The following is a 10,528-nucleotide window of genomic DNA, read 5'->3' as shown; positions in this document are numbered from 1 at the left end:
CCATAAATTTGCATCACAAGCGGCGTTCACGTGTCCTACCAGCGTAAAATCCCACATTTGCAAATAATGACAAGCGGAGCCACAAAGAGGAACACGGATGGAGAGAAAGAGGGCACATTTTAACCAGATGCCCCGCAATAAATAACCGGCGAAGTGCCCCCAGCTGAGAGCCCACATTTACATTCTGGGGTCCCACGGGGCCGGAGCGTGTCCGAGCAGGGAGCACGGAGGTGGCGATTGTTCCTGTCAAAAGTCCATTTGTGGAACTTTCAGGCTGAATGAGATGTAAATTTTGCAGAGGCTGAGTACATAAAGGCCGGAGGAGCAGCTTCATCGGTCCACAGCGCGCCGGGATGCAGCCAACAGCAGCCAAACTACCGCAGATTCACAGAACTCCGTTTTCTGTGGAAGATATTCTGGACCCCACAAAGTTTAGCAGGAAAATAATCCATGCTGAGGATGCAGCAGCTGCAGGTGAGAACGAAACTCTGTCAGACCTTTGTGGATAAATTTATACACTGTAAAAAAAATGAATGTATTTTAAAGTTTTTAACTGTAGTTCTTGAAAAATGTATTGTTTTTTCCCGTTTGTTTTGGTAAATTACAAATAAAAACAAGCAAAATTACAGAAAAAATAATTAATTTACATGTTGACTGTAAAATACAAAGCAAGTCAAAACTGTAAATAATATCCACATCAACAGTGTATATTTGTACAAATGGCAATGTGTTTGTAAAACTTCTTCTACTTTTTTGTTTGTTTCTTTTTTTGTTTGTTACTGTATTTAAATCAACAACAACAAAAATGAAATTAACCTCTTTTGCAAGGGAATCCCGGCCAAGGTAGGCAGCAGCAAATATAAAATTAAGTTACAAAATTGCACACTTAAAGCACAATTAAAACATGAGCAAAAAACAAAACAAATAAAAAATTTAATTTACAAGCAAGTTGTGAAAAACAAGTGCATGTTGTGGAGTCTGCCTCAAGAACTCACAGTTGATGAGATTAACTCTGTTCATTTCCAGTTTTTCTGCAACATATTTCATGTAAAAGGTGCAGAATAAACAAAAGCCTTTTTACCCAATTCAGTACGAGCATATTTTACATATATCTGTCTTTATTTGAAAGAAACACTGAGTATATTAGGGTTTGAAAATTGTTCATGTTTTTAAACAGTTAATTTACACATTTCACAGATAATATTTACCAAAATTATAGAAAAAGCTTTACTTTACATAATAAACGGGTCAAAATTGTAAATAAGGTCCACTTCAACAATCTCTATGTTCAATAATAATAGTAATTTGTTCTTCTGGTGTTCTATTTTTGAGTTTTAAATGTTACAGTATTCCACCATGTTGCTGCCAGATTTTTCTCTTTTTTAGGTATTTTTTAGTGTTTCTAGAAAATTTCTAAATATCATTTGTTGTTTTCTTCATGATTTATGATCTCTTTTAGGGGTTCAAAAGTCCAGAGATGAAGCCAGAGAGCTGCAGCAAGAGCAGCGTCTTCTATCAGGTGAGAGTCCGGAGGAGAAGGCTCCGTGCGCGGTGAAGGAGAAGAGCCGTCGGATCCGCACCGCATTCACCTTGCAGCAGCTGCAGGTGATGGAGCACAGCTTCCAGAGGTGTCACTACCTGTCGGTGCTGGAGCGGCACAACATCGCTGCGGTGCTGCGTCTGTCCGAGACGCAGGTGAAGATCTGGTTCCAGAACAGACGCACCAAATGGAAGAAGGAGCGTCTGCAGGGGAAAGAGTCGGAGGAGTTTACAGCCAAACCGTCCCTCTCCGCTCCTCCTGCGGTCTGCTCCTCTCTCTCCTGCAGGCCTCTTTACTGCCAGCAGCCCAACCCGCTTCAGATGTTTGCGCCACTGCCGTTGGTGCCATTTCACTGTTATTATACATAATGCGTAAATACGCACAGAGTGACTGAAGAAACCAACATCTACAGTAAAACGTCTGCAAACTACGGCACTAAACATCATTCTCTTGGTATCTTGGAATCTTGGTAAAGTGCCAAAAGGGACTGAGCGGAGAAAATGAAAATAGATTTTTTTTTTTTTTTTAAAAAAGAAAAAGTTCATTATTTTGTCATGTAATTATGTTATAACTTATTTTGATAAATATTTTTATGAAAGCTGGTGTGTTAATTTCTTTAAAAATTACACTACAATATTTTTATTTATTTATTTAATTTTTTTTACAAAAGGTGAAAATGTGGTCTCAACGGTGCCAGAAAACAAAAACAAACAAAAAACAAATAAAAAATAGGTGAATACTGCAAATAACGGAAATTCTAAAAATAATTCTGTAAAATATGTCTGAACTGTGCTTACTTGGTGAAAGATGCCTAATGTTTCAAAGAAAGTTTTCAATATTGTTATGACCGAACTGGTGACAGCATCGAGAATAATTCTGAGACATTGGAAAACCTGTGCGTCCTGACTTGAAAGACTGGATCAGCACTGTGGCAGAGACAGCCTCTGATGAATCTATGTTCCACAAATTAAAAGCCACCACAGAGTATGAAGACACTAAATGGGACTCATTTTGGAGTTTTCTCAAACAAAATTTGATTTAGACTGAAATTTCTGCTTAAAATAAGATTGGAGTCTTACAGCATTTGTCTGGAGCTTCTTTTTGTTTTGGTTGCAAGAAATGTTGAAACCTTTTTGTGGTTTTATCTGAAATGGATGGGAGTGTAAAGGGGAAGGGGTGGGGTGCGCCAACCAAGTTTTTGTCCTTGCTGTGTAAATTTTTTTTTTTTTGTAAAATCAGTAAAAATTTAAATGACAAAAAAATAAAAAATACTACTACTACTACTACTACTACTACTACTACTACTACTAATAATAATAATAATAAAATATCAGAGACAAAAATACTTTTTATTTTATGGGGAAAATATATAAAATTATGAGATATTTTTGTCCTTAACTCTTCTTTTTTGTTTTTGTTTGTTTATTTTCTGACACTGCACAGAATCGATGTTGTTAGTGATCACTGACATATCCCAGAGTGTGCTCAATCAAAAATTTGATTGAGCACACTCATATACTCATACACTCATATAGAAAACAATTCATTGTTTTTTTTTCTTCATGAAACCAGTCACAGTGCAATAGAAACAATGGGTTAAAATTCTGAAAATGACTAAATATTTGGTAATCATGATTAGGACTGAGATTGATTAAAACTGTGTTTAGTAAGAGTAGAAGATGCTGATATTGTACATATACTTTATGGACATTTCTGGCACAGACATTTTTGTCCTTAATATCTTGAGTGTAACTCTTTTAAATGGACCCCTAAGGATTAAGTAGCTTTAAAATAGTTGCCAAAATCCTCTTCCAACTCTATATGATCTCCACACTGAGAGAAAGACTTCAACTGAAGCTTTTTAGGCAGTGACATTTTTTCTTTGACACCCTGATTGGTTTATATTTTTGCACTTAAACCTGATTGCCTTCTTTGGCATCAGGCCCATGTGTCTTTATCGATGTGTCATCTACATAAAATACAATCGACATCTTAATGCACCTCCTGTCTGACATTTTTTGGAGCTCTCTGCTAGAATTTAAAACCATGTTTTCCTTTTTGTTTAATGGGTTTGACCAAGTTTGGATGCACAACATAACTTTATGATGACTGATACACTGGCAGACCGCTGCTCGTTATTAAGCTAAAATAAGTTGCAGATGGTGAAACAGAACAGTAATCAGTGTCAAGACTTGCAGCTCTCTGAGGTTGTACTGAGAAATAGTGGTGCTTTGAGTTTTCTGTAAAACATTGTAGATTTTTAGCCTGTATTTTTGAAATTAGTCCAGTATGTGGTAAAGTGTATAATATTGTAGCGTTTTAACCAGAATGTTTAAACTTTTTGGGATATATGTAGACTTATTTTTCTACTAGAAAGCATTTCAGTTTACCATGTGAATCAGGTGTTTGCCTATTAATAGGAATTAGCCTTGCAGCTACTTGGTCAAAAAAACTAAGTGTCAGTTTTGACCACAGGATGGCGGCAGATGACAAGTTTAGGGAAAATTCATCCTGGGAGGAATGTGAATCTACAGTGCTTACACAAAATGCTGAGGGCCCCTTGAAATTTTTCTCTTTCATTGTTTTTCAACATTGAATCATGGTTATTTTAGTCATTTGTCATGCCCTCCAAATCCTCTGCTTAGCTGCTGTTCTTGCTGCTCCAACCCATAACCACCCTCCTGAGTGCAATCAACCTGTCCAAAGTTCCCCAGGAGTGTCTTGATCTGGCTCAAGTATTCAGTAAAGACTGAATCTTGACTTTACCTCATTGTCCTTATGATTATCCCATTGATTTCCTTCCTTGGGCATCCTTGCCCAGTAGCCATCTATACAACCTCTCCAAGTGTTTGCCATGGAGACTTACATTTACAATTCATTAGCAGTAGGACTTGTCAGACCCTCGTCCTCCCTTGTTGGTGCTGGATTCTTCTTTATTGACAAGAAGGAGGGCTCCATCAGAGTCTGTCACGTTTCGTGACTAAATAACATTAAGGTAAAGAATAAGTAGTCCCTGCCCCTCATCAGCTCCTCCTTCACTGCATTACATGACGCCATCATGTTCTCAAAGCTGGACCTCTGCAATACCTATCATGTGCTCTGCATTTGGGAGCGGGACTGAATGGAAAACAGCATTGAACACCCTGCTAGGACACTTTATATATCTTGTGATGCCTCTTGGACTTTGGGCTTGCAAACTTTCCTGCTGTATTTCAAAACCTGATCAGTGATGAGCTAGAAGACAGGATTGACCATTTCGTCCTTGTGTCTTGATGACATACTCATCTACTACCAAAACCCTGACGAACATGTCAGTCACATCTGCTTGGTCATGGAGTGTCTCCTGAAAAAACAACTCTTCGTTAGTGCTGACAAGTGCAACGGTTACATCATCACAATGGGCGAGGTCAAGATGGACCCATGGAAACTTATTGCTGTTCAGGACTGGCCACAACCAGAAAAACCACAAACAACTCCAGAGGTTTCTGAAATTTGACAGTTTTTACCATCAGTTCATCTGTGACTTCAACAAGATTGCTCCTCCCCTTACCGCTTCGACCTCCCCCTCCAAAACATTCCTGTGGACCCCTGAAGCCTCCTGAGCATTACAGGATTTAAAGCAATGATTCACCTCTGCCCCTGCTCTCGTACAACGTGACCTAAAACTTCAGTTCATTGTGGAAGTGGACACCTTTGACAGCATTGTGGGGAGCATGCTGTCTCAGTGCTCCCTTTTTGAGAGCCCTGTGCCTCCTGCTCTCAGAGGTTGTCACCCACTGAGAGAAACTATGACAGTGGTAACCATGAGTTGCTAGCAGCAAAGTTGGCTTTGGAAGAATGGAGACACTGGCTCCAAGGAACAAAACAGCTTTAATTGTATGGACAGATCACAAGAACCTACAGTATATTCAATCCACCTAAAGACTGAACTCCCATCGAGCCCAATGGACCTTGTTCTTTGGAAGATTCAACTTCTCCCTCACTTACCTGATGCTCTCTCGCGACAGTTCTCCATGGAGGAACCATCAGAAGAGCCAGAAACAATCTTGCCCAGTACCAGCTTCGTCTCTTCCCTCACTGGGGAGATTGAGTCCCTCGATTGCCAGGTCCAGACCTACTAGCCTGACCCAGGAAATAAACCCCTGAATGCTTTGTTTGTTCCTGATGAAGTCTGTTCCCATGTACTTTAGTGGGCACATGCCTCCTGGCTATTCCGTCATCCTGGCATCTCTCACTGCCTTCACATGGTATGTTAACGCTTCTGGTGGCCATCCCTGGAAAAGGACACCCATTAATTCATCACTGCCTGTTCCATCTGTGCCCACAACAAGACCAGTAACCAACCCAGCTCTGGTCTCCTGTCACCATTGCCCGTCTTAGGAGACACAGATCCCGCATTGCATTACTACCATACTCACCTTGTTGACCATTTCTTCAAGTCAGCACATTTCATCACCGACATTATGGTTGAACAAGTCTTCTGTCTTCATGGCATCAGCATGGATATCATCTCCGATAGAGGCCCCTAATTCACATCCCAGGTATGGAAGACTTTTTGTAACACCCGTAGGATAATGGTCAGCCTACCCTCTGAATTTCACCCACAGTCTAGCGACCAGAAAGAGCGAACAAACCAAGAGCCTCAACCCTCCTCCGATGCACAGGTTCTGACAACTGCTCCGACTGGTGTTTCCAGTTACCTTGGGTGAAGTATACCTATAATTGTCTGCTCAATTCCTCCTCTGACTTTCCCTGTTTCAGTGCTCTGTGGGCTAACAGGCTTCCGTCCCAGGAACAAGAGGGTGCCATTCCCTCCGTCCAGATGATCTTGTGGAAGTGTGAGTGAACATGGAAGGAGGCCTCATCGGTTCTTTACACAGGATACAGGAGCAAGCCAACTGTCATCGCTCTCCTGCACCAGACTGCTCCCCTGGACAAAAAGTGTGGCTCTAAGCCAAGGAACTTCCTTTACGGGAGTCTCAGAAGCTGCTTCTCAGCAGCATGCCCTGGAAGCCTTGAAAAGGTAGAAGGTAACAAATATGCAGCAAAGTTAAGAAAAATCCTCTAGGGCAACCTGTTTTATAGTCATCAAGTTAGAGACCTCAATCTAGTTATGAGTTTGTAGCTGATCTTGAAAAAAGGCTGTTCACTCATGGTTCGTGTACAACCAGAATATGGTCCAGAATAACATTTGTGAATATGTTGCTTGTTTTCATCTAAAATCTAACAACATGGTCATACTTCTCTCAACAGGGTTGCATTGTAATATAACACCTTATGTCCTGCATAACTGGTCGTAGTTCAGTGTTTGTGTGTGGATTTGTGTACGTTCATTCCTACTTAAAAATATTCAAACACACAAAAAATATACACGTCTGCTTTAATCTTATTCTCACTCACTCACTCACACACACACAAGTACTTCTAAAAAGACACTCCTGAGCACATCTGTATGTAATTTAGCACAAACTCTTAGACGTCAGTGGGGTTCTTAACTCTCCAACATGTCCATCCATGATCGAGAATGATTCACATCAGGAAAGTATTTGGTTTCGATAAATCATCTGTAAACCCTCAAAACTAGTGGAAAACTTGAGACACTGAAACTTAAAACATACATAACATTTGAAAGGTGCTTATATTCTGAGATTTGTCTACATTATATAGACATCATCTAATATCCACAAATACATTCTAAGAAGATAAAATGCTATGTCACCACTAGCTGTTGTGGGGATTTTTTGTTAGAACAAATCAGATATGAAACCATTATTGATGTACTGGGAACAGATGGAAGCTAAAGACGCAGGGAGATAATGAAGGCTATTGTTGTACACAGTGAAAGACATTTTTACAGTTTGTTTAGAAAGGTTTTTAGACAGTTTTTAATATTTCATATTTTAAACAATTTGCTGGCATCTTTCAGATTTTACCTGTTTTGTTAAATTGTTAAACAAAAAAATAACGCATTTAATTGTGCCTTTCTCAGTTCCCTAACTTTAATAACCAAAACTGATCCCAGCCTGAGGAATGAAAATATTTTTCCATTGCTTAGTGTTAAAATTTAGATTGACTGTGTTGCGTTTGTGCGGAAACAACATCCAAAATCTACAAAAACTGCTCAACTTTTCAATTGCAACCGATTCTGCACATTACACATTAAAACTGCATCATAACACTCCTCCAGGCTCCTTTGCAGGAACAAGTGTGCAGATACCAACTGTCAGAAGTCATGATATACATTAACAGCCTTTGATTTATTGCAGCATCAAACAAAAATGACTTGTGCATCCAACAAAGAAAATATTTTCAATTTCTCTAAGCTGCAGCGCAGATGTTTGATACGTGAACAGAGCCGGATGTCAAGTAGACGTCTTCTAGAGCATTTTAGCTCTTTGATGGATGTAAAAACTCTAAAAGATGAGCTGAAAGACTTCAGCAGAGATAATAAACTACTTAATTCGTCATTCAGAATAAAGTTTCTCACTGTCAGTCTGTGGTCTTTTAGCTGTAGTGCAGCAACAAACCATTTCTGCAGTTTCAACAAATTAGCTTTTGATTAAACTTAGGACTCTTTATGACCTTTCTAATACCTTGTACAGGAATGCAAATAGGTCAAGGTGGAACGAAAAAGTGAAAACATTGTGTAGATGCAGAAAACATCCCCAAAAAAGAGGGCTAGGAGGCATTTTCTCACTGGAAAAAAATGTAATAAAATCTTCTTGATACTTGTTTTTAGTCTGGTTGAACTACTTTTAAGATGTTTGTTGTTTTTTTTTAATTGAGATATTTTACTTGTTTTAAAAAAAGGCCTTTACTAATGATGTTTTCTTGTACTGTTGGTAGATCATTTTAAGCTACTGTTCAAGTTTGGGGTCACCCAGAACACTTAATGTTTTTCATGAAAACTCAAACTTTTATTCATGTGCTAACATAACTGCACAAAGCTTTTCTAATCATCAATGAACCTTCCAACACCATTAGCTAACACAATGTAGCATTAGAACACAGGAGTGATGGTTGCTGGAAATGTTCCTCTGTACCCCTATGGCGATATTCCATTAAAAATCAGCTGTTTCCAGCTAGAATAGTCTTTTATTAGCACATTAACAATGTCTAGATTGTGTTTCTGATTAATTTAATGTTATCTCCACTGAAAAACCTGCATTTCTTTCAAAAACAAGGACATTTTTGAGTAATCCCTAACCTTTGATGGGTAGTGTATATTTCTCCCATTTTGTTGCTTTTTTCCTTCTTTTTGAGAGATGATTTTTGCAGCGTGGAGAGACATCAGCCACTTTAGCAGTCTTTAATGTAGACGTTTAATCCTTCTGAAGAGCAAAGAGCAGCTGTAACTCCTCAGGATGGAGGCGTTTCCAATTTGAACAGCAAACCAAGCAGGTTGACCACAGACTAACAGGAAAACCAGGAAGCTGATTGTTGCACTTGATTATTCGCTGACATTAAAATCTATTCATAATTACCATTTGTGCATAGTAGTACATTATTTTTGTTTTATTGACTTTTATATGTAAGGTTTTATATGTGAACTCTAACAAAACTATGCAAAACTGTAAAAATTTCCCAGAAGATGGCACTATGAGTAAAACTCCACATACTGAAATATATTTTACTGCCCATTATAGTGATGGTTTACACTAAAATAAAGAGCAAGAAATGCAACAAAGGCAAATGATGACAATTGTGGGTGTACATGACATTTACAGACAAGAAAATGAAGAAAACAATAATCCCATTAGTGTTCTCTTTTTGAGTTTTAAGACTTAAAAAAGAGGAAAATGTTCAAGAGAAGCTGATGAAGACGCATGAAGCTGCTGGTTATAGTAAGAGACTATTTCTGGAGAATTATAGATAGGAGGCGAGTAGAATAAATGGATTTTACTTACCTATTACAGTTTTAAACTTATTTTGCTTCCTTCTCCCAAAGGCACGTTGCACACAATTTGATTGTCAGAAGGTTGAAAATCCAATGATTCTTCCTAGTTTTTACAGTTATTGGCTGGTAAATGGTGATATATTGGTGACTTTACAAAAACATGACAATAAGTGCAAAACTACAATTTTTTTTTAGGAAAATAGGGCTATCCTATGGTTATTCTAACATGAAATTAGTGGTATTTAAATGTAATTTATAGAAAACACCCATAAGGCCATGTAGTTGCATGGTGTTAAATTGTATTGCTCATGGCTTTCGTACTGTTATTACACGTTTCAACAGTTAGTCACACTTTCAACTAGCCTAGCCACGCTATACCCATGTTTCTGACGGCACAAGGGTCTAGGGAAGCTCGACAGGGAGGAAGGCGGGCTAAAAGGTTGTCTATCAAATCCCTCTGCAGCAATTGGGTAGGTATACAACCAATCAACGCAACGAATAGGCTGACGTAGTTCCGACAGCACCGGCGGATTGTGGCTAAGTCCCATTAGCTTCCCAACCAGCGGAGCCGCGGAGCCAACTGGTATATTAAGGATTTGCCATATCCCGTCGGCATAAGTCCAAATACGTCTTTCTTCTCAATGAAACACTTCAGTGCCGTCCTTTGTTTATCTTTCAAGTTGAACTTTAGCTTCAAATCTTTAAGGGCTGTGGCCAAAGCCGAGTGGAAAGATAACTGTTTATTGTGCGCTGGTTGTTTCTGTCAGAATCGTCATGCCTCTGTCGTCACTTCGTTACGCCCGCCTTCTGACTCTACACTTCATGGTGATTGGTCCAGCCAGTTTTAGGAGAATCCAGCCTCGAGCCTTATGGAAGGTAACTAGACCCACCCTGGCAGAGAATTAAATTCGTTGCCGTGGGTTGTCTAGCGCGGCTAGGCTAACTTTCAACTACAGAAGATTTGCACAACATGCCAAAGAAACATCAGCATCCATCTTTTTATTTTGCCCAAACTCACATTTTCTGTCTTTTTCACCTCAATGCAGGAGAAGCAAAGAGTCAATGTGGACCTTGAGCTTCTGTTAAATCAG

Source organism: Acanthochromis polyacanthus, chromosome 18 (genome assembly GCF_021347895.1).
Source record: "Acanthochromis polyacanthus isolate Apoly-LR-REF ecotype Palm Island chromosome 18, KAUST_Apoly_ChrSc, whole genome shotgun sequence".
In the NCBI taxonomy this organism is placed as follows: Eukaryota; Metazoa; Chordata; class Actinopteri; family Pomacentridae; genus Acanthochromis; species Acanthochromis polyacanthus.
Note: the sequence above shows the minus strand (reverse complement) of the source record.